The sequence below is a fragment of the Panthera onca genome, chromosome B1, assembly GCF_046562875.1.
Source record: "Panthera onca isolate mPanOnc1 chromosome B1, mPanOnc1 haplotype 2, whole genome shotgun sequence".
In the NCBI taxonomy this organism is placed as follows: domain Eukaryota; kingdom Metazoa; phylum Chordata; class Mammalia; order Carnivora; family Felidae; genus Panthera; species Panthera onca.
Window position 1 is genome coordinate 127,446,608 of NC_138342.1, and position 21,607 is coordinate 127,468,214.

The 21,607-nt window shown below is 37.7% G+C and overlaps 1 long non-coding RNA gene across 1 annotated transcript; it reads left to right on the plus strand.

Moving 5' to 3' along the window:
- Positions 1 to 12,027: 12,027 nt before the first annotated feature.
- Positions 12,028 to 20,563, plus strand: LOC132693245 (uncharacterized). Its single transcript, XR_009616675.3, has 3 exons — positions 12,028 to 12,626; positions 16,696 to 16,780; positions 20,359 to 20,563. It is a non-coding gene; the product is annotated as an uncharacterized LOC132693245 (long non-coding RNA).
- Positions 20,564 to 21,607: the final 1,044 nt, after the last annotated feature.

Below are 21,607 nucleotides of genomic sequence, written 5' to 3' on the forward strand. Positions count from 1 at the left end.
GATATATTACTTAAAGCCTTTAGTAAACTAAAGATAGAAATTCCTTCAACAGTATCAAAACATTTTTAAATAAACACAACAACAAATATCCTTAATGATAAGACTCATTCTCATAGGAGATGGAAGTTATGACACCTTCCCTTATTCTACTGTAATCATATATATTAGTGGAGAAGAGAAAATCCAGATATATCTACACACAGTGGGGAACTAAGTAGAAGATAAAAGGCTAATTTCAAATAAGTGGGAAAGAATGAATTATAAAACAAATATAATTGGGACAATTACCCTTTATTTAGTAAAAAAAGTAATACTACTTTATACCACAATACACAAAAATAAATTCCAGAAGCAGTAAGTTTTATCTGTAAAATCCAATAGAATATTTTTGAAACTACAATATTGGGGTACCTGGCTGGCTCAGTTGGTGGAGCATGTCACTCTTGATCTCGGGGTTGTGGGTCCAGGCCCCACATTGAGTTTAGAGATTACTTAAAAATAAAATCTTTAAAAAAATTTTTTATAAAAACTATAATATTTTTATCTTGAGACTGTTCTTTATAAGCATGAACTGAAACTGAGAAATCATAAGGGAAAATATGAAAAGATTTTACATGTAAAAACTATAATTTCTGTTCAAGAAAAAAATAGCATAAACAAAATGCAAAGTCAAATAGAAGTTATTGGGAAAAATATTTGTAGTAGACATGATAAGAGGTTAATATCTTTAATCAACAGTGTACATTTAAATCAATTTAAAAAGATGAACACTATAGTTTTTAAAAATTAAAAGACATAGAGACAATTCATATAAGAAAAGCAAATGACCAATAACTGTAAGAAATTTGATCTCACAAATTATTAAAATATAATGATTAAGACAACAATCTGATAATTACCTATCTGCAAAAAATCAATATGATTGTTAATGTGCAGTGTTGGTGGGGGAGGTTAGGTACCGATAAATAGGCATGTATATTGGTACAACCATCCTGAAAAGAAATCTGGCAATCTGTATCAAATTTAAAATGTACATGCCTTCAAACTTGGCAATTCTGCTAGGAATGTTTCTAAGAAGCTAACCTAACAAGTATTCAATGAATTATACACAAAGATATTAATGAAGAATTACTTAAAACAATGGCTTTTTAAATTTAATTTATTTTGTTCCCAGCTTTGTTGAGATATTGACATATCACATATGTAAGTTTGAGATGTTCAGTATGATGAGCAGATACATGTATATATTGCAAAATAATTACCACAATAAAGTTAGTTAACATCTCCATCTCCATTCCTTCACATAATTACAATTCTGTGTGTGTGTGTGTGTGTGTGTGTGTGTGTGTTGACAACCTTTAGGATCTATCCTTTTAAAAACTTTCAAGTATGTAATACAGTATTGTTAATTATAGTCATCATGCTGTGCCAAATAACAGCATATTTAAAACAACATAAATGTCCCTCAATTTATTTGTCAAATTATAGTGTTTCCATAGTATGAAGTGTTATTCATTTGTTTAGAAAAATAAAGTAGATCAAATTTATAAAGTTGTTCATGATATACTATCACTTGATTAAAGTAGGCTAGGAAATAATTATTAATAATACATTTTATACGTATCTAAATGTATTTTTTTTAAGTCTGGAATGGTGTAACCAAAGAAGAAAAGAGCTTGGAAGAATTTAAACCAAGGTTTATATAAACATAGTTGTTTAAAAATGGTTGAATTATGAGTATTTTTGTTTTCTTCCTTTTGTTTCCATAGTTCCTGACTTTTCTTTAATAAATGTGTTTTTCCCTTGTAGTAATTATTTGCATTTCTTACAATGAAAGAATCTAGATTAAAATATCAACCTATTTTAATAGACCCATAAACATTAATTACAGAAAACCAATCTTTTTATGGAATACTGTTGTTGTGTTTTTTTGCTGTTATAGCAAAATACACCAAACTTCCTAGCATTTTTTCATACTTAGGATAATTGATTAGTCACTTCTAAAAATGTAAAACCAAGGGACACAGCTAATACACAGTCTTGATTTCACCATTATAACTTTAGTCTTTCCAAAGTCAAATATAAGTCTCTTCACACATCAAATCGTTTTTCAAGTGACATGGGTAACTCAACGTTAGGGGTCCAACATATGTTGTTGATTGGCTGACTCATGTTCTATCAACGTAGAAAAGCATCATTATCTACTGACACACTACAATACGATGACAATTTAATTAGTGTATGAACTGTAATTACAGAAAATGAAAATAAACAGGAAGAAAATAAAGGATCTTGAAATTGACCACATCAAGAATTTTGTGTAAATGTGGAAGACAGCAGATTTTTCTGTTCACAGATATTAGTTGGATACTTCTGCAATTAATTTTTCAAGTCTCAAATCATGTTCTGGAATCACTAAGTATTCAAAACAAATTTGTTATTTTAGTCTCCACACCCATTGAGTCTTTCTCCAAAGAAGCTGCCAAACCCAGCACCAGCTGGCCTCTTGGGAACAAGACTAGGCTAACTACAGATATTTCTTTTTGAACTGTTAATAGATATTAAAAAGACAGAGTTGAACTAATCTAAACTAATCTAAACTAAACTGATCTAATAAAGGGTTACCATCAAGAAAGATTGAATTGTATAGTGAATATTTAAAATATGTCCATTTTCTTACCCATAAATCTTTATCTCTTTTAAGCCTTCTGGTTTTTCTTAAACATTAATTGTAGATAAGGTGCCCAGCAATTCTCCCACTCCCTTCTGCCTGGCTCTCCTCATGTTTCCAGAGGGGTTCTTTTAAGCATTAGTGAAACCTGGATAAAAGCACACACAGTAGCATAGCTTGTGGTACACAAGCCCCATTTCCTTACCTATCTTCCCAGACTCTGTCCACAATATCAATGAAATTTACAGAGATCCAAGTAGTTAATAGAGAGAAAATAGTAAAAGCATATGATCACTAGATTGCTAGGAGGAATAGAAATTGGCCCAACCACTCCACAGAGTAACACATAACAACATTCTTTAAAATCTTCATGCCCTTTGAGCCAGTAATTCCCCAGAACTATTTATATTCAACTAGGCTCAGCACAACATTATTTGAGTCCTAGGACACTCAATCTTTTGCCAAATCTTTTCTAACTTTGATCAGGTGGTACTCTCATCCCAAATACACTCACTCGTCCAGAAACAACATCATTAGATCCTCTGTAGACTGAGCAAAGCTTTAGCCTAGTGATCTCCTATAATTCTCAACCAGGGTCCCAGGGGTTGTTTGGAAATATGGCAAGTATTTTATAGTCCTGGTGGGTAGGGCCAGGGATGTTACACAGCTGCAATGCTTGGGCTATTTCCACATAACAAGGAATCGTTCTGCCCAAAGTACTAGTAGTAGAAGTAGATATTCTGCCCTGAACCTCTGTTCAAGGCCAATGCCCCAGGGGCTAGGAATATTGTTTGTTTATGGTTCACAGCTATGCCCCTCACTGAGCATTGCTCCAGATTACTGCACCTCCCAGAAGGAACCCATAGGTGGTATCTGGTAAAAGCTGCAAAGGCCTGACTCCTCTACTTCCACTTGGGACAATTCCATAGGGCTTTCCTTTCTCCATGGCTCCCTGTAGGATTGGCTGAGACATCAGTTGCTATCCTACTGCAACTCAGCTTCTCCCTGTGCCCCATCCTGCCCTCCTAACTTCAGACCAGGAGCATTTCTTGTAAGCATCTACAAGTAAAGCTTGTGCATTCAAGTCTCCCCCTCCGAATCTGTTTGCACAGAACCTGATTTATGATAATCGCCACTGAGATACACTGCTTTAGTCCAACTCCTTCATTTCCAGATGAGTAAAAAAGGGTCTAAAAGGGTAAAAATCATGTTCAAACACAGAAGTGGTTAGTTCAGCACTCACTACATATACTACACATTACAAATGGTGAGAAGCTTGAGAAATTGGAAGGAACAGAAAGAGAAGGAAAAAATATGTGAAAATCTTTATTGTGGGTGGGGCACCTGGCTGGCTCAGTCAGAAGAGCAAGCAAACCTGGATCTCAGAGTGGTGAGTTTGAGCCCCACGTTGGGTGTAAAGATTACTTAAAACAATAAATTTAAAAATCTAAACAAAAAAATCTTTAGTAAATCATAAACAAGAATTTTAAAAAGCATTTAGATTTAACTATATGGAGAAATGCTTAATAATGATCGAGTCTGAGAATCAATATTATTAATTAACTGCAATAGTGGAAATCAAAAGAAGACTGTTCAAATATCTCAGTTTGGGGAAAACTCTTTACTGGATTCCCTAACTACTATCAGTCCACCTAAACTATTCATATTTAGTGTGCATCACTGTGATGGAACCAAAAAATAATTAGAAATTTTCCTCTTAAAAGCAAACGGCTGGAAAGATACAGAGAGTAGCCACTGAGGTGAGAGTGAATAAACATGAACAGTAAATCAAATCCCCTTCATTTCCATTCCTCTTTCCTCAGAAAATGTAGCTAGTTGTAGACACCCACTGCCCACCAAAAAAGTCTGACATCCCCAGTGCTCTCTTCCAAGCCATCAGTCATTCTTGATCGACATGTCTCTACCGTAGCCAATCCCTCCACTCCTGCTTAAAAACTAGTAGGAATTACTAGTTTTTCAGTATGGCATTATGACATTTTCACTCTGCAATTTTTATACTTACATCTTTGTTCTGTTCCCAGTAAAGAAATTTCTCCTATTATGTTCAAGAATCATGTAGACAGAATAACAATATTGCTCAAAGTTCCAAATGTAGCCTAACGATCACCCTCTAACCTCCACAAAAAAAGGAAAACAGGGGCGCCTGGGTGGCTCAGTCGGTTAAGCATCCGACTCTTGATCTCAGCTCAGGTCTTGATCTCAGGGTCATGAGTTCAAGCCCCGCATTGGGCTCCAAGCTGGGTATGGAGCCTACTAAAAAAAAAAAAAAAAAAAAAAAAAAAAATTAATTAAAAAAGAAAAACAAAATATACAGGTTTGAAAGATCTTTTTTTTTTTTTTGAGAGAGAGAGAGAGAGAGAGCATGCAAGAGCAGGGGAGAGGGGTAGAAGGAGAGAGAGAGAATCTTAAGCAGGTTGCATGCTCACCACGGAGCCCAAGGACCCTGGGGTCATGCCCTGAGCCAAAATCAAGAGTCAGACACTCCACCAACTGAACTACCCAGGCACCACCCCTAAAAAATCCTTTTTAATGTAACCCCATAATTGTGATACAAAACTGAGTTGAAAATTACTAAGATTTTTTTTTGAGTAAAAGAAAATAATGTCTTTATCACACATTGACTTTCTTAATTTCCTCAGAATCAAAATTAGTATTTAAAAAGGCAGGAAATAAAACACAATGAATGAACTGAATTATTACTAAAGCCAACATGACCAAAATAATTTTCCCCAAACCCTCATTTGAAAAGAATTTGAGGGGCGCCTGTGTGGCTCAGTCGATTGAGCATCCGACTTGGGCTCTGGTCATGATCTCAAAGTTCGTGAGTTCGAGCCCCACATCAGGCTCTGTGCTGACAGTTCAGAGCCTGGAGCCTGCTTCGGATTCTGTGTCTCCCTCTCTCTGCCTTTCCCTCACTTGCACTTTGTCTCTCTCTCCCAAAAATAAATAAACGTTAAAAATTTAAAAAAAGAAAAGAAAAGAATTTGATATCTTAAAGCAAAAACTCACAGAAGTCCTTTGCATTTAACTAAGAATCTCAAAATACTGTGTCAAATATTTAACAACTAATTTTAAAACATTTTGAGTGGTACTTTTACCCCATATATGTCCCAAAATAATCCTGAAAATGATATTTTTTTCTAACATATAATAAAATACTTCCTGCATTTCAAAGTCTGAGAGACAGCATACATAACATACTAGGTTCCTGTTTATTAGTTCATGATATGAAAATAATTTTTTCCAGTAGCTTCAGGGAAAACTACTAACTAGAACTTACTATTAATGTTCTCATTTTCTTGGTCATCTACATGAAGTACAGTAAGAAGTCAGACTTACTCTTTAAAACTGAAAAATGACAGAAGTTATTTCCAGACCCCACTGTTATATAAACTCTGGTTTTACATCAAAGAGCACCATGATTATTTTAGTCATCCTCTGATTCATTGGCCACACCCCCTAATATTGCATAGAACAATCATATGTTTAATTAAATCTGGAAAAAGTAATAAGCATTCTACATTTGGGGGTTAGCAATATGGGCCTCCTCCTGTGTTAAACATGTCCCAGTTTATATCTAAGTTGACAATTCAAAGGCTAAACCAGAAAAGTCAGGACAGCTTGACTTTGTTGGTTTCCCAATTGTACAGCTTGCAATCTCTCTATTTCATCGAGGTAGCAGGGCACCATAACAGGAACAGATTGTTCCATCAGCAGAACAAAAATTGAACTGACAGCAGATTTCTCCAAAACTGTGACTGTTTTCCAAATGTGCATGCTCTAGTTAGGGCTAAGGTTATTTATTCAAAGCTAATAGAAGTTATTGTGGCCATCAGTTTTCTAAGTTGAATTTAGAAACTGTTGCTTTTTTCTCTTACCTAAAAGATCTGGTCATATTCCTAGACCTTTTTCCTGGCTGTTAGGTTCTGAACCAAATATCCTCATATCTGTGTGAAATTGTGATCTGATGTTGATCGCTCTGTTTAGTTTGGCATCATTCCACAAACACTCACACAGTTAGAAAATGACATTTCTTTGATATTCTTATAATTATGATTTAGTTCTTCTCTAGGTCACTTTTAAGACCAGTTCTATGATGAAAGCAATAAAAAAAAACTGGAAAACTTTGGATCATTGGAAATGGTTTCTGATAGATACTCTCTGTTAAATCTCTACTAAATCATCCCTGGCTTTCCGCTGTCCTTGCGATAAAACCCAAACTACTTAATTCAGCTTACAAGCTCCCTACCATCTGCCTTTTGTTACTTTTTCAAGGTCTCATTTCTCCCTTGAACTCTAGCTTTAGCTTCAGTAAACTTCTTCCCATTCTGGAAGGTACCATGCTCCTTCCTGCCTTGGAATCTGTAAGCATGCTTCTCTCCACCTAAACATTCTTGCTGGAAATACCCCCACCCCTTTTACCTGCCTACCTCCCTTCTCATCCTCTCTCTCTCTCTCTCTCTCTCTCTCTGATAGATATAGATAGATATAGATGATATATAGAGAGATACAGACATAGACACAGACATAGATACAAATATAGATATATAGATGTATGTATTTATAGAATTTATCAATGTCTGAAAGAATCAGTGATGCCATTAAGATACTTACCTGTCTCAAAACCTCTCTTACTACACATTCTTATAAAGATGCAAATAAAATTTTTAGAGAACTAACAAAGAATTATTTACATGTAATAAATTTAGTATAGTTAATAATGTGATTTGCTTTGTGAATATGCCAGGCAGAAAAGAGAGCTCCAAGGTAAGAAATGGGGGCCAGGATAGGGAGCCCCCTAAAGGCCTAATCATCTATATTAGCACTACCAAAAGGGACCACAGACTGGCACTTGCCTGTGAACTGTGTTATAGTATAGTGAGGAGATAGCAGCTTGCACTAGAGTGTAAATCCACACATTGCTTCTGAGAAAGTCTTGCCAAAAAAAAAAAAAAAAATCAGTTAAATTTAACAGCTAAATTTAACACTAAATTTAAAGTTCAGTGACTTTGCATACCACTGATCTATAGCAAAATCTCAAGGCCCTAGATAAAGAACTAAACATAACAGAAAGTACCATAAAAGCAAGAAGAAACTTACTCAATAGAAGTTTTACATCTGTCAATTTTATTTAATGTCAGGCTTTAAGTTATATCCATAATGACATTCTTTTTCTCTTACCTCTGACACACTAGACTTGGCTATAATATTAACTAGGTAAATAAGGAAACGTTTCTTAATTCAGAAAACATCAGTACAACATTAACATTTTACAATGAAGAGATTGCACTAGATCAGTGGTTCTCAACTGAGGGTAATTTTGCACCACTAACACTCCCCTGCCCCCAGGTAGCACTGGCAATATTGAGAAATTGTTGATTGTCACAGCTGAAACTGGTGAATGAATTATCTGCATTTAGTGGATAGAGACTGGGGGTACTGGTAAACTCCCCATTGTGCACAAGACTTATATCTCCCCAAACCGAAAAACATCCAGTCCAAAATGCTCCTATTGTTGAAGCTAAGGAACTTTGCACAGTAGATGGTTTCTAAAGTCCCCTTCATCTCTCACATTCTCTGATTATTTTGATGTTCACAAGAGTTGTATTCATATTAGTGACCTAATAACAGTGGGCAAAGTGACTTCTTTATCTAATGTCAATTTCTGCAATGAAATATATTTAGGCTATAAAGAGAACAGGATAATACAGTTTCAGTATATATTCAAAAACTGAAACAGTTATAATGCTCAGCAAACTTCCATAATGTTATTGATTTATTCTAATTGAATTTTTTTTAAGTGGGGGGGAGGGACTGCCAGAAACTTCTGCCCAAAATGACTTAATTTTCTCTATCAGCTATTTGTTTAATCCAGTTGTATAAGGAGTTGAAAAACATTCAGGAAACTTAGATTCGGTCAGCACCTCTGTCCTGATCTATTACAAAGCCTTAAGCAGGGTTCTATATTCTGGGCTTTAGTTTTTGTTTTTACTGGAAAACAGACATACTACTTAAAGGCTAAAACCAAGAATGTTTGGCACAAAAATAACATGGTTTGTTGTATTCCTTGAGGCCTTTGTTTAAACTTTTCTGCAGTTAAAAAAATAACTACCATGAAGTAAGTTTTCTTCTGACATTCTTATGAGTACCCTGCAAATTCACTAACTCTAAATAGAACAACTATTTCTTTTAGATACACTTCAGAGTGTATGGTAATTTTTTTATTAAGTTAAAATACTATGTTCAAAAGAATATATATCTTATTGCATATAAAAATTATTTCCTGATGATTTCTAGTGCCTGCTTGCTTAATGATATCATTGTGTCTGTAAGATTCACCAGACGTCAGATTTGGAGCCACGATACTTTGGTGAAAGACCAAAGATTTTCACAAAGGATGTCAGTTATGCCCCTGGAATTACACCCTTCTATTTGATCTGTTCCAGCTTTCTCAGCTGGCACGTGCATACTTGAAAAGAAAAAACCTCAAGTTCCCAGGATGGTCTTTTGTCTTTGGTCCTTTTTTGCAAAGAGAAGTAATCTTGTCTCTGCATCTTCCACTATAGTTTTGTTGAGTGTTTCCAAAAGCACTTATCCCCAAATACTTGGATACTGCTCTTAAGTGTTCTTCAAAGTCATTAGATCTTTTATACTCCATCCATAAACAGATAGGGTTTTGTAAGCCTTATATAAATATTAATGACTACAGGCTAAGCATCAAATGCAAAATGGGCAATCAGGATTTTTATTTAAATTTAAAGGTGCAGGATAGAAATGTCAAGCCCATAAGCAAAAAAAACTGCAGACTAGATCTCAAAAGGCAATATGAATAACTGGAATGGTAACAGAGAAGTTTCCAAATGTATCAGAATGAGTAATGAAATCAAAATAAAATAATACTGGCATACTTACAAAACAATAACCTTGTTTGACCTATTAATAGATTTAAGAGCAAAATCTCTGAAGTCCCAGTCTGCCTACGAAAAACTGAGTAACTTAATCTCTGTATGTTTTGATTTCCTTATCTTTAAAACATGATTTTCAAAGTCCTTATTTCATAGAGTTAGTGTGAGTATTGAATGAGTCCACATGTTAATGTGTTTGCTCAGTGCCTGACACACAGCATTAACTTGATATACATTAACTATTATTCATAAAAATGTTATAAAGATCTAGATTGGAGGTAGGGAAACCACAGCCTGGCCCACAAGCCGAGTCCAGCTGGCCACATGATTTTGTAAACAGTTTTTTTGGAACACAACCATGTCCCATTCATTTATGTACAGTCTAGGGCTACTTTTACCCAACAACAGCAACATTGAGTCCTCATGATGGTGACCGTATGGCCTGCAAAGCCTAAACTATTTACTCTTTAGATCTTACTGTGTCTAAGGGTCTGTTGCCCTGAAAGAAATGACAATAAACATGCTGGTAATCAATAAGAAGCAGCACACAAGTCCCTTCTGCGAACACAGGTCCAAAGCTTCTCAGAAGTTCTAACCCTAAAGGGTTTTGATTTGAAAGGGGAAGCAGAAATGGGACTGGTGAGGGAGAGAGAACAAAGACAACCTAGAGGGATAAGGGCAAAAAGGTTTTCTTCCAATATCAGATTTTTGCCATTAAAAGCCACTGTCATGGCTGTTTCTTTTAGGGCGTTAAAATCAGACCATTTTGAAAGTATCATTTAGAATCTACATAGAGTTGTGGTTAAAAACACAAACACTTAGGGCGCCTGGGTGGCTCAGTCGGTTGAGCATCCAACTCCAGCTCAGGTCATGATCTCACCGTCAGTGAGATCTAGCCCCACGTCGGGCTCTGTGCTGACAGCTCAGAGCCTGGAGCCTGCTTCAGATTCTGCGTCTTCCTTTCTCTCTCTGCCCCCCCCCCCCAACTCGTGTTTTCTCTCCCTCTCTCTCTCTCTCTCTCTCACTGTCTCTGTCAAAAATAAATAAACATTATGGGGCCCCTGGGTGGCTCAGTTGGTTAAGCAGCTGACTTCAGCTCAGGTCACAATCTGGCAGTTCGTGGGTTGGAGCCCCACGTCGAGCTCTGTGCTGACAGCTCAGAGCCTGGAGCCTGCTTTGGATTCTGTGTCTCCCTCTCTCTCTGCTCCTCCCCTGCTTGTGCTCTACCTCTCTCTGCCTCTCAAAAATAAATAAATGTTAAAAAAGTTTAAATAAATAAATAAATAAATAAATAAATAAACAAACAAACATTAAAACACACACACACATAAACATTGGAGCTAGTTTTCTTGGGTTCCAATCCTGATTCTACCATTAACTAGCTGTGTGACCCTGGCAAATTAAATAATCTGTGGTAAGGATTAGATAAATCACTAAAAGCACTAACATCAGTAATCCATTCCTAAAAATTGAATGGTGAATGGTGTATGCACAAATGCTCACCAGACTGCATTATTTTTAAAAGAGAAAATCCATATGTGTGCCCCACCTCACACACCCCACCCACGACACACACCTACTTAATTACTATATCTTGACTCCACAATGACCAGTTACATACAAGAGTAACGCTTCCTATGAGTGTGCCAGTCCTAGCTAGAGCTTTTGGCACAATGCTGTCACCTTCCTAAAGCCGTAAAAATGCCTATTCATAATTATTAAATATCATTTTAGTATTTAGATGTTCAAAACATCTTTCTGATTACTACATCATTAACAATTTGTTAAAAAGTTGCTTTGTATGAAGTCACATCTTCTTTTCCATGTAATTGCTTTTCTCGGTTGCTCTGCTATTTCGCTATTTTCTTCAACACTTTCTCATTGCACAGTTTTAGGCAAAACAAGGCCTCAATACAAAAGGCATTGTGGAAAATTTGTTTGGGACCAGGAACCCAATGACAGGATCGCACTGTGCAGGAGGCAGTGGGGCCCCTCCTAGAACGTGCAGCATCCTAGATGCCCAACACTGGCTGTGCAAGACGCCTGCTCGCAATTCTCATTTTCTACCCCTTTGGATTAACTCCAGACTTTTTCTGCACATTTTTTGTTTAAAATGTACTGCGTTTCATAAATATATTTTTGCAATATAAACAATGCCTGAAAGGTTTGTCCACTCTACAAAGCTTAAGTATTAAAAACCACAATACACGTCCCCCAAACACACCCCAACCCTCGCCCAAACCTTCCTGCAACCCCTGACTGGCACTCGCAGCTCACCAGAGTCCCGATGCTCAGCCCCTCGACAGCGCCTGGAGCCTCCAGGATGTTCAGCGCCTTCACCTTCCGGTCTGGCCAAGCCCCGCCCCCCTTCCCAGCACGGCCCTCCTCCCTTCGCGCCCTCCCTCCCTCCACCTCGGACCTCCCCTGGCTGAGGCGGCCATGCAGGGCCCTTGCCTGCGTGCTGTGGGGGCGCTTCTCCCCCAAGCCCGCATCTGTGGCTGAGGCTTCCAAGTCTTGACAGAGTTGCTAAGAAACGGGATAGTGCCCTCGGGGTATAAATGAGTGCTTCCCCAGGCAAAGAGGCGTCCCAAGCATTTGAAGAGGGACACAGCTGCACCTAAAACTATGGCCATTGCCAAACCCCGGATGTAGCCGCAGTTTACCAAGATTCAGACGTCGTCACGAACTTCAAAAGTAGGCTGTTAGCTAAGAAGTTTTTATAGGCCTGTGGCCTCTTAGTCTGTGGTCCAGGACTACTAGAATATGGATGCAAGGCTTCTAGGTAACCGCTGGAAATAAGAACCACGGAGTTGCCACTTTGGAGCTCCACCTCTGAGTTCCCTCTCGGCTACACGCACGAGGAGGGCAGCTTTCCCTCACTGACTCCCTAAGGCTCGGTCGGAATTTCTGCCTCGTAGGGGCTGTGTAGGAAGACCTGGCCAGAGAAGCTGCTGCAGGAACATTCTCCTACCTTCCGCCTCTGTTCTGCTTTGTTCTCTGCCTGTGATCAGAAAGAAAGCCGACTCAGAGTAAGTTAGTAAATGCCTGATTCCTTGTCTTACTGAGGGCCACAGCCCGGGAGACCGTCTTTCAGATTCTTCTCAAGAACCGCTGGGAAGCTTGTTCACTACAAGGGATTTTACTCTGAGTGCTTGCAAACAGTTCTCCAAATATTTGGTTGTCACTAGGTATGATGTGTTACTGTTGTAAAAATTAAGGTTTTCTGATTTCCACATAGACACGAGAAAGACCCTTAGTGTAACTAACCCAAAGGAGAATTCCTCCACCTGATGCGCCCTAAGCAATAAAAAATAAAATAAAATAATGAAAACACCAATAAAAACTGACAGCTTTTGCGGTGAACGAGGATAAGACCATTTATTGGCGTGGCACTACCCAGGGGAACTGGGAGCTAATGCTCAAAAGTTCCTAACTCCAAGATGGCTTTCCAGTGAAGGGTTTTAAGGGCAAAATTTGGGCAGGGGTCTTATGAGAAGGTGGACACTTAATTGGAGGTCCATGAGGTCTTATTAATGCATGTTATTTAGTTGTTATTGGTGCCACTCTGTCTGGTCCCACCAAGTTTTGTTCCATCTCAAGACGACTTGGAATCTGAAAAATATCTTCTGTCTTCGTGTTAGAGATTTTATTAGGTGCATCTGGTGCCTGTGTGTTCAGGATAGTGCTGATTAGCTGACTGTGCTCAAACTAACTATACTTGTGTAAGCTAGTGGGGTTGCATTTCTTCATGTTCCTTTGAATGATGAGCAAGCATTCCTAGCTCCTGGGCCTGGGTCTATGTGTTTCCTGGCCAGTTAAGCAGTGCTGGGGATGATGTGACCTCTAGTGTTCATTCTTTCATCTGAACTAACAAGATGGATGCTGCTTTCATTAGGTCATCTTAATACATTATATTTCTATCATCAGATTGTTTTAAAATATTGCTTACGTGTCTCTGCTTAACGGGTTTTGGTTCTTCCCATTTTTTTTATTTCTTATTTGATACAGTCACAGGAAGTCAGCATCAGTTACCTGCTGCAGTTTTAGTGGACATGCCTCAATGACCTCTCAGTGATTGGAGAGTTAGGAGAACAGAAGCCAGACACCTTTTCTCATTGCTCTGGGTATTCCAAGTTCCAGTTTTTCAGGGCATATTCTCACACACACACACCCCGCCTGCTACGTACAAACACCAATACATCCGCTATATCCTGACTCTCCAATAACCGGTTTCATATAAGCACGAACCCTTCCTGTGTGTGTTAAGTCCCAGCTGGGACTTAACACAATGCTTTCTACTAAAAGTAGGTTGTTGTTTATTTTTAAGTTGGGAATACAGAATTAGGTTTGTATATTAAAATGATATATATACATATTTATTGGAAATGATGGAATGATCGTGGTGAAAACTTACAGTCTGGGAGCCACCATGATCTATGCCATCTCTTATTGGTCTAGGGTTAAAACAGGAGAGAAAAACCTGTCAGAAAATAATGGAGCCAGACAAGCAGTGTTGGTAGTTGGGGGTGGGAGTGGGGGGGTGGGGAGTATGCTATGCAGATTTGGTGGTGTTCAGAACCTTCAGCAGAGGAAAACATCAGTGTCCAGGTAGTTGGAAAACCTTGGACCATTAGTTTAGGGCCAATCCCTCTCTAGTCTCTCCTCTTGGGAGACCCTGAGCCTCATATCCATCAGGAATAGGTATCACTTTTTTTCATGGCTCCCTGCCACTCTTCCCAACCATTACCATTGCCCTCCTATTCCCACATAAATAAACTCAATCCCAGAACCTGACTGAGTATTCACCTGCAGGGCTTAGGGCTTGGATGTGCTTGGTCTCCCCAAATGCCAGATGCTTACATGGAGAGGGGAAAAAATAGGAAAGACCTAGAATTTACCCCATATTCTGATTTGCACAAAGGTTACCTTTTGCCATTTTTGAGAACATTCTCAAATAGGAAGTGAAAAGTGATATGAAACAAAAATTTCTTTTCATTCACAAAGAGCATTTTTCATGAAATATTTGTAGTACTGAAAATTTCAATTTAGGAAAATGACTTTTGCTCTTGCTATGAAAATAAATGCTTACTACAAAGATTCCCATATTTTCACAACACCCTTAGTATCACAGTAATCTTTTTACAGCACTTCTAGGCCAAAAAGAAATACCTAACAGTTTTGTTTATTAAGGAGTTAGGTCTAAACAACGTAACAGGTATTTATATACTAAGAACTTAGCAGCCTCTGAAAAAATAATAAACATTAATTGGAAGAAAATATTATTTCATTCATAAATTACAGTAATTGCTAACAGGATGTGTGAGCCTTTTGGGCACACAAGATTCTCAAGTCTCAGAATCAGATTGTACACCCCACATTCCTTCCCTATTCCATATTGATTTTTACATAGCAATTTTTTTTTTCTCAAGGGAACCACCGAAAACCCAGTGTTATAAAGATACAGCATCACTGAAAGTAATGTAGCGCTAATATTGAGACTGTGAACTACTTGAAGCTAATCCTCTGCAATTTCTTTAATTTTTTTAATGTTTATTTATTTTTGAGAGAGAGACAGAGTGTGAGTGGGGGAGGGGCAGAGAGAGAGGGAGACACAGAACGCAAAGCAGGCTCCAGGCCCTGAGCCGTCAGCGCAGAGCCCGACACAGGGCTTGAACTCATGGACTGTGAGATCATGACCTGAGCTGATGCTGGATGCTTAACTAACTGAGCCACTGAGGTACCCCTGCAATTTATGATAAATGACAAGTATCACTGTGTTTCCTTGGATATTTTACATATCCTGCAGTGACCTTGTGAGTTCCTAGCGCTTCATAGTATGTTGGCACACAGTTTGAGAACCATGGGTTTAAACTCTGTAATGACGCATAGTATCACGACACTGTGAAAAAACGTATGGGACAAGAGAGTGTGTGTGCATGAGGGTGTTTGCAGTTACATTTAGATTTATGTCTTTGGGTGCCATGTGATTATAGGAGCAATTCTTACAACCTCGTAGTAAGTCAACACTCTCACAGTAAAGTGTCCATCATGTCATGTTTTTTAGATCTAAGATTTTTTATTCCTCCAAGCAGGGACACTCTAGGTCCCAGGTTTCATTTTCCAACTCTCTTGGTTTACTTAAGGAGAAGAATATCAAGGAAAGATTTTATTAATTACTAGATACACAATTACTCCTGCATATGCCTAGAATGTGGGATTGTTTTGTCATTTGTGCCAATCAATCTGAATTATCAAGTTAAAACAATGATATGATGTCAAAAGCTGATTTTAAAATTCTATTACAGCTTATTTTGAAGAGAACCATGCAAGTAGAATAAATATGTGAACATATTTGCTAATTCTGAATTGTGTACCTCCCTGATGCATATGTAGTTATGTGAGTTTGAATGTCTTGTGCATAAAAAGGAAAGATCAAATTTATCTTAAACTGTAACTCAAAGGATAACATGTAATAGTTCTTCATGCTGTGATCATTCACATAGTCAAATACATATATTACTCCTTTTCAGAGACTCCAAGTATATTTAAAACACACGTGTATATTATGACTGGATCATTTGTAGCAAATACAAAGCTAAGTCTTAAGTAATTCAAAGGGGGTCTAAGTTTCTTAACTCTGAATTGATCCAAACAATCACAACTGCATTTTAATAAATAAGTTTTTACACAACTATGCTAAAAGACTTGTATTTCTTCTCATTCTTCCAAATGATCTTTTGAAGCATTTGCTGGCTGATATAGCAAACAGATTTTATATTTGTAATTTCACTTCAGTTCAGGCTTGAACATGATTGTTTTTCTGTTTACTCTCCAGTATTACTCTAGGTCACTGGCACTAACTCTTTGAACAAATAAGTAATCCAATGATGTAAGTACCATTTTCTATGTGTACAAAAACGTGATAGAATTTACTTTGTCCTACCGTATGCAGTTATGAAATCTGACATCAGTAGAATTTATATTTGTAAGCATTTTATAGAAGAAAGGTGAAGTAATGTTTACTAATATGATCCTCCTTGCTGTAACCACATATAAACCCTTAGAAATTTTGTTCTGAGCTCTTATTTTTGTCTCCAGAACCACTGAATGTTGAGCTTCTCTGTCTCATACGAGTCAGGAACTGGAGATCTCTCGGAGACCTTCTACAAAAGAATGGAAACAGGTATTCAGCTCAATCCTATTTTATTTCTAACATATAAAATAAGAAGTACAAAAATGAATTTGGAAGTTTCCCTAAGAACATTCCCTTTCTTAAATAAAATGAAAGAAAAAGTACAGAGCAACAACAACAACAAAAGACAAGGTGTTCTGCCTATAAATGCTTAAGAAAGAGACTTTCTATAAAGTTCTTAGAACAGTGTCTGGCACTATGTATTAGTTATTATTTTTTATTGTTATTCTGGCTGAGTGCTGCCTCTTCTCATTGCATGAAAGGCTGAGATGGCAAGAATTAAGAGAAATGGAAAATATCTGAAATTGTTTCAAAATAGTATTCCTGCCATACAGATAACAGTGGAAGGAAGATAATTGTAAGCCAGGAAATAAAGTTGTTCTATATATTCTCTCCTTCTGACAACATACTTATATTCCTTTATAAAGTTCACTCTTCTAATAATTATTTGGCAGCGACTGATATACCTGTGTACGTCTTCAGAGTTGGGACCCAAGAAAGAGTTGCACCATAAATCCAACTTTTTTGTATTGCTTCCATCCCTAGCACCTCAGTCATGACATGCGTTGCAAAACAGATCTATGTCGCACCCTGTTCCTTCCCACAATCTCTCCACTGTCACCCCCATCTAGAATATTCCATGCATTCACCCAAGGTCCACTTCAGAGTAAGAATTTCCCTCTGTATTTCATGGTGACTTCTTTGTCTACAGGTGAGAAGTCCTTCACTATACCTTCAGGAGCAAAGGATACTGGTTAAGACTTGCAAAAATACACAGGCCAGCTTTCCAGTATGAGATGTTAGTGGTTCCATCCTCATCCTCTGAATCACTACCTCACTGTCCTCTGTCTTTCCCATGGGGTCAAGAATACTGCCCAGGAAATCTCACCTGGGTACGGGCCTCCTTATCCCACTCTGATTCCTATCAACAAGATCAGGAGTAAAAAGTCAACAGTTTGCTGTGATTGTTTTAGTAAGTCACCTAGATTTGTTTTGTCTTGTTTTGGTCAGTGTCTTTATTGGTGGGTGTAATAGAAAAGTAACATTCCACTGCTTTACTGGGCAGGAGTAAAATCACAGTGCATTTTGCCCCCTTCTTATAGCTATTAGCAAAACACTTGTGTATCTAAGCAGTGATTTGTCTGTCCATATCACTGTGAGAAACAGTTAACGTCTAACCCAGTGGTCCCCTACCTTGTGGTTTTAAGAGTCTTTATTCTCTTTAACATGATTGCCTACACCAAAGACTTTTATTTATGTCGGTTATACCTGTTGATACTTACTGCATGATCAATTAAAACTGAAAAATTTTTGAAAGACAATAAAACACAAATATACATTTCATTAATCACTACAGCAATGACATTATCACTGTACACTTATGAAGAAAGGCACATACCTAAAACCTTGACACATCCCCTTTTATGCACAAAAAGAGTTGGTCTTTTTAGAAGTCTTCAGGACTAAATATAAACAGAAAATCACTTTCCATGTGTCCCTACTCTCCTCATATATGTTGAGGAATTATGGATAAATTATGATGTTTGGAAAACTCTAGTAAGGCTGCAAACTTAAGGCTCTTCCCTCATGAGTAGTTTCTTCCCAGGAGCTTGAAGGCCACCTGCAAAAATCTCTCCAAATTCAACTCTTATCTCAATTCATAAATATTTATCAAGCCAGACATGATCTCTAAAAATCCCCATCCATATTCCATGAGCCAGTTCTTCAACAAAGACACTGGCATTGTCCCAATTTTAGGCCTTCTCCCAGGATTTTCAGGGCCTGGGGTAAAAGGATATTTAGAGATACTAGTTCCATGGCCCACTACTCTTCTCTTCTCACACACAGCTTTTTCTTGCAGTGTATGGAGCCTCCAACACATCCATATGCATACTCCAGCCACAAAGCCAACCTTCATCCATACCTCTCTAGACAACCATCTTTCATGGTCACCCTAAGGCCTAGACCCCATGGTCTTCCCTTAGGATACCCACAACAAAGAAGACCATGCTAGCTCTGTAACCAGGCTTGGGGTCATTTGGGCAAGGAATTCCAGGATAACCCAAGTGTAATGTAGAGTGGAGGGCACAGGCTCTGGTTAGGCACATGTCCTGGTGCTGCAGCTCCTCCCCCTGTGGGGAGGGCCCAAAGAGAAGGACCAGAATGAGGTCCCCCAAACCTTGAGGCCCTGAGCAGGGGCCTAGTTGCCCAGCTTCAATAATAATCCTGCTAAAGAGCAATGGTTCTACTTCTCTTAGTGTGAGTATTGGTTGTAGATATATACTGCATAAGGATTTTTAAAATCCTGGAGGAGATCCCAAAATTAATGAAAGCATTCTTAAATTTTTGTTCACTTTTAAAGACCATTATTTTAGTAATCTTAGTTCTCAATAAACTAGTGGAAACTAGTTTTACCAAAATTTCCTTCAGTTCTTCTGGAGTTGATCAAAAGATCGCCTCATATATGCCCACAACCCATTTGTCACTGGAATCGCCACACTTCAACTGGACCATGTCCACTACCCATAAAGCCAGGAAGAGAGGCTCCACTGTTCACATTGTCTTTGGAACTTCAAGATTCAAGCTAAGGGTACTAACTACAGAGACTTTTAACACTTCTGTCCTTAGGAATCTCAGATTTATTCTGGGATCCTTGTAGAAGACAAGACAATGACATCCTGTCCAACTTTTTGTCATATCTTGTCACCTGCATAACCCAACAGCTCTGTTTATGCCCTGAATCTCAAAAAAGTCCCTCTTGTATTGTTCTGCAAATTTCTGGACCTCTCTTCTCTGACAAAGAGCTCAAACCCAATGCCACACATTAAAATAGGAGCAGACACTGTAGTATGTGGCCCAATCCATTCATTTTAACGCCTCATGTCTCTTAAAGCAAATCCTGCTTTCATGTAAATGAATGTAAACAGATATAAGGTTCAAGGAGTGAGATAAATAGATGTGTGCCCTGTTACGAAGGTATTAAGGAGAACAGTTTGAAGCCTGGTTTTAGATAAATGAAACCATTACAATGTATAATAACAGCAAAGTAAAAGCCGTTGTGTCCAAGTATTGTAGGCTTGAAGAGGTAAAAATGTCCAGATGTGAAGAGACAGCTAACCAAATAGCTCCTGGAGTTTCTTCTTTGTATCCAAATTCTATCACTTTCACTTCTGTTAGTGCTCCTGTTACGACAGATTCCAGGGATATTAGCTCCCTCTGAAAAAACCCTGGTCCATATGTGGACAAAAGCACGTGTGGACAAAACCTTCAGAAGCACGTGCCAAGACATAACTAGATATGTAAGAGTGTTATTGGGGGAAACACTGGTGAGGAAAAATGGAAAGGGTCTTGAAAGAGGCCATGAGAGCCTCAGATATTGATACAGGTTTGACTACTGTGAAAGAGAACAGGAAGGAACAAGGGAATTACCATACCTCAAACCCATCTTCCTGCCTCCCCCTCCCCAGATATATAATATTACTAGTGGATTCTGACCATTTTTTATTCAATCTTGTCTCTGTAGATGGAGTCTCTTATATCTGTACCCTGACATGTATTTTCTCCTCCAGAACCCTCCTTCTTGGTCACTTTCCTGACTCCTGGCTGGGATTTAGAGAAACCCTACAGATCTTTCTCTGCAGCAGGGGAACAACAAACATGGATATTTTCAATGAGACATAATTTTATGTCCAACCAGAAAATGACATGCAATTTATTAATACCAATTTTAGTGACTTTTGGATGGATCTCTGATTAAGATTATCTAAGACTCTATCTCCTTCCCACATTTCCAATAAAAAAAAAAAACAGCTAATTAGAAGAAAATATAATAAAACATCCTGAGTCTCCTTTACACTAGATTGAATGCTCCATATAGTATGATTACTGATGGTTAGTACATTGGAATCAGTATGGTAATTAAAACTTAGAGCCATTTCATATAATGTGTGTCAAGGTAAGAACAGTAATGAGCAGTGAATCACAGTTCTGAATCAGGGAAAACCAAATTATAATACTGCTTAATTTTTAGTGCTTTGACGAGAGCCCAAAATTCAACGGTGTCATTTATTTTGGAATGATAAATAGGTAATAGTGGTTGATCACTCTTTAACATGTTGGCAGCTTTTGTTATTAGAAAAATCACCTTAGCATTTCATAATGTATAGAATTGTCAAATCACGGTGTCATACACCTGAAACTAATATAATATTGCATGTCAACTACAATTAAAAAAAAGAAAGATCAAGTCATCTTATAGAAAATAGCACATAAGTTCCAGAAAAGTCTTGGATATAAACATCTTGGATCAACTTCTTTTATATGAACTTGCAGAACCCTTTAAAAGAAAATGGACTAAAATAACCATGAAGAAGTGGAAAAATAGAAAATTTCTGTTTAACTGTACGACTTGCCTGTTACCATAAGTAATCAAAAAATTACATCTCTCAACAGTGACTATAAAACAAAACTGAAAGAAAGATGAACAAGCCACACATTTTTAACAGCCAGGAAAAAAACACTTCTTAAACCTGATTTTGGATGTAGTAAGGTCACTGTTTACTACACAAGGTGGAAAGAAAAACCGAAGTGAAAACTTTTGGTTCTGTAAAACATGCTGTGTGGAAAACAGGTTCTTTTATTATTATTATTATTATTATTATTATTATTATTAATTTGTAACATTTATTTATTTTTTAGAGAGAGACAGAGTGTGAGCGGGGGAGGGGCAGAGAAAGAGGGAGACACAGAATCTGAAGCAGGTTCCAGGCTCCAAGCTGTCATCACAGAGCCCAACGTGAGGCTCAAACTCACAAATCG